This window comes from Furipterus horrens, unplaced genomic scaffold (assembly GCF_987537825.1).
Source record: "Furipterus horrens unplaced genomic scaffold, mFurHor1.1.pri manual_scaffold_13, whole genome shotgun sequence".
NCBI lineage: Eukaryota > Metazoa > Chordata > Mammalia > Chiroptera > Furipteridae > Furipterus > Furipterus horrens.
Window position 1 is genome coordinate 40,101,636 of NW_028327183.1, and position 4,403 is coordinate 40,106,038.

The following is a 4,403-nucleotide window of genomic DNA, read 5'->3' on the forward strand; positions in this document are numbered from 1 at the left end:
AGAGACCGGACTTGACCAAGTGGCATTGGCGCTGAAGGACAGGAGACAGCGTGCTGCCGGGCAAGTGAGAACATAATTCTCCTTTATATTTTTCTCTAGTGGACAGTGGAGAGGGGAGGAAAATTTGGGGGTGGTAGGCCATTCTTGAGGAGCGTAGGCGCAGTGGTGCACTCATCCACTCCCCAACCCTACCCTTGGGTCGTGGGGGCGCGCATAGGGAAGTGCTCTCACTCACTGGCCCAGGTGCGCGGGAGCTGTGAGTCCAGGCGTCCCTCGGACACTCCCCAACGGACATAAGATCAGTGCCCCTACGGGCACAGGGAGGGCCCACTGAACGCGCAGAGGACCGTGCGCAGATACCCCTAGACAGCTCCCGTGGGCTACAGGCCCCAGGCCAGAAAGCAGACCATTAGCGCAGGCTCTGTTCGTGCCAGCCCAGACGGGTAAGGGAAGGCAGTCGGCTGCGGCGCCGGAACAGCAGGTGGCAGTGACACACAGACGCTCACTTCCACTGAGCACAAGTGTCCGCGGCCCCACCCTAAGAGGTGAGAGACCAACTCCTGGAGCTTGGCTCAGCGGGACTAAGGGCACAGGCACGCGAGCGGGAAAACACCTCAGCCTGGGGACAATAGGCACCAATCGCGGGGCAACTTCTCCGGCGCTCACGCGCGTGCAGGGACACGTGCAGGGACACCTCAGCGTGAACGCGGAACCACCTCTGCCGGGCAACAATAGGCGCCAATCCCGGGGCAAGCTCTAGGCCGCCCCGCCCGTGCAGGGACTCGTGCGCAAGGACACCTCAACTGGCTCCGGCGGGCAGCAAGGGAGCCTGCCATGCCGGCAACCGCGGGCGCGCACCATTGCGGCAACCGCGGGCGCACACCATTGCTGCAAGAAACAAGAACCTCTGAACCGCCATACTAGACCAGCTGTGGACGCAGAAAAAGAAGGCGACACACCAAGGCTAAAACAGACATCTCCACAAAAGAATTTGAGATAAAGTGGATAGAGTGACTCTCAATCAACAAGCCAGAAGGAATATCCTAACAAAAAATTCTGAAATATAACCAGACAGTATAAACAAACGATATAAAAGGTACCCCAAGAACATCAGGCTCAGGAGATCAAAGAGACTGCACCACTGAAACCCCCAGATCTACCATAAAAAATCTCATACCACAAAGGTGGGAAGGCAAAGCAGACAAATCCAAATAACAAAAACAAACAAGAAGAATCCAACGTGGTAAGACGCAGAAACAACCTCTCAATGAAAAGAAAAGAGGAATCCTCAAAAAGAGAGGTAGATGGAATAGACATAGCCCAAATGTCAGATATGGAATTCAAAACTATGGTGGTGAAGAAGCTCAATATGCTCGAAAACCTCAAAAACAACTATGACAACCTTCAAGGAAGTTACCAACAGCTCCAAGAAAATTACAGGGAACTTGCAAAGAACTACACCAGCATAAAAAAAGACATAGAAACTATCAACAAGAACCAGGAAGAAATGAAGAATGCAATCTCTGAACCGAAAAACACAGTAGAATCAGTCAAAAGCAGACTAAACAAAGCAGAGGATCGGATTAGTGAGTTAGAGGATAATGTAGGTAATAATTCTCAAATGATACAGCAAAATAAAAAAAAATTGAAAAAATATGAACAAGATGTAAGGGAATTACAGGATAGCATTAAAAAAATAATATCAGGATCATAGGAATAAGAGAGGGAGAAGAAAAGGAGCATGGAATTGAAAAACTGATAGGAGAAATAGTGACAGAAAATTTTCTGAACCTGATGAGAGAAAAAGTTATGCAAGTCCAAGAAGCACTGAGAGTTCCAATAAAGAGGAACCCCCAAAAACCCACTCCAAGGCACATCATAGTTAAAATGGCAACATTCCAAGACAAAGAGAGAATCCTAAAAGCAGCAAGAGAAAAACAGCAAATAACTTACATGGGAGCTCCATTAAGGCTATCAACCGATTTCTCAACAGAAACATTACAAGCCAGAAGGGAATGGTCAAAAATATTTCAAGCAATGAAAAAGGCCTACAACCAAGAATACTCTACCCAGCAAGGCTCTCATTCAAAATAGAAGGTGAAATAAGGAGTTTCTCAGACAAAGGAAGACTAAAAGAATACAACTCCACAAAACCAGCATTGCAAGAGATGCTAAAGGGAATATTCTAAGAAAAAGGAAGAGAAAAAACAAAAAAGAGTAGAGGAACAGAGATACAAAAGGGAAATGAATAAATACATGTCAATAATAACCTTAAATGTAAATGGATTAAATGCTCCCATTAAAAGACATAGGGTAACGGAATGGATAAGAAAACAGGACCCACATATTTGCTGTCTACAAGAAACACCTCAAAACAAAAGATTTACATAGACTGAAAGTAAAGGGATATAAAAAAATATTTCAAGCAAATGGACCTGAAAAAAAAGCTGGGGTAGCAGTCCTCATATCAGACAAAACGGATTTAAAAGCAAGGGCAATAAAAAGAGAAAAAGAAGGACATTTCATAATACTTAAAGGAACGATTCATCAAGAAGATATAACACTGATAAACATATATGCACCCAACATAGGAGCACCCAAATACATAAAGCAAATACTAGAAGACCACAAGAAGGATGTTAACAACAACACACTCATAGTAGGGGACTTTAGTACTCCATTATCAACAATAGACAGATCATCCAAGCAAAGAAACACCAAGGATATACAGGCATTGAACAACACACTAAACCACATGGACTTAACTGATATATATAGAACTTTTCACCCCAAAGAAGCAAAATATACATTCTTTTCATAGGCACATGGGGCATTTTCAAAGATAGACCACATAATAGGACACAAAACAAGCCTCAACAAATTCAAGAAAATTGAAATTATATCAAGCATCTTTTCAGACCACAATGCCTTGAAACTAAAAATCAACCTCAGAGAAAAAAATCAAAGACACCCAAACTCATGGAGAATGAATAACACGCTCTTAAATAACGAATGGGTTAACAATGACATCAAAGAGGAAATCAAGAAATTTCTAGAAACTAATGACAATGAACACACAACAGCCCAAAACCTATGGGACACAGCAAAAGCAGTCCTAAGAGGGAAGTTCATAGCAATACAGGCATATCTGAAAAGACTAGAAGAATCTCAAATAAAAAACCTAACCATAAAGCTACAAGAACTAGAACAGCAACAACAAACAAAGCCTAGGGCAAAAAGAAGAAAAGAAATCATCAAGATCAAAGCAGAATTAAACGACATAGAAACTAAACGAACAATCCAAAAAATCAACAAAACTAGGAGCTGCTTCTTTGAAAAAATAAACAAAATTGACAAGCCTCTAGCCAGGCTCATTAAGAAAAAAAGAGAGAAGACCCAAATAAACAAAATCAGAAATGAAACAGGAGAAATCAAGACTGATACCTCAGAAATACAAACAATTATAAGAAATTACTACAAACAACTACATGGCAAGAAATTTGACAACCTAGTAGAAATGGACAGATTTCTAGAAACATATAACCTTCCAAAACTGAATCCAGAAGAAGTAGAAAGTCTCAACAGACCAACAACAAAGAAGAAAATTGAAACAGTAATCAAAAATCTCCCGGCACACAAAAGCCCTGGAACGGATGGCTTCACAGGCGAATTTTACAAAACATTTAGGGAAGAACTAACTCCTACCCTCCTCAAACTATTCCAAAAAATCCAAGAAGAGGGAAAAATCCCAAACTCTTTCTATGAAGCCAGTATTACCCTAATTCCAAAACCAGGTCAAGACACAACAAAGAAAGAAAATTACAGGATAATATCACTGATGAACATAGATGCTAAAATCCTCAACAAAATATTGGCAAACAGGATCCAGCAATACATCAAAAAGGTCATACACCACGATCAAGTGGGATTCATCCCAGGGTTGCAAGGTTGGTTTAATATTCGCAAATCAATAAATATAATACATCACCTAAACAAAATGAAAGACAAAAATCACATGATCATATCAATAGATGCAGAAAAAGCATTTGATAAAGTACAACACCCATTCATGATGAAAACACTCAGCAAAATGGGAATAGAGAGAGCATACCTTAACATAATTAAGGCTATATATGAAAAACCTGAAGCCAACATTATACTCAATAAACAAAAACTGAAAACATTCCCCCTGAAATCAGGAACTAGACGAGGCTGTCCACTCTCTCCACTCCTATTCAACATAGTGTTGGAAGTCCTAGCTGCAGCAATCAGACAAGAAAAATAAATAAAAGGCATCCAAATTGGGAACGAAGAAGTAAAACTATCATTATATGCAGATGACATGATAGTATATCTAGAAAACCCTATAAACTCCACTAAAAGACTACTCGATATAATAAGTG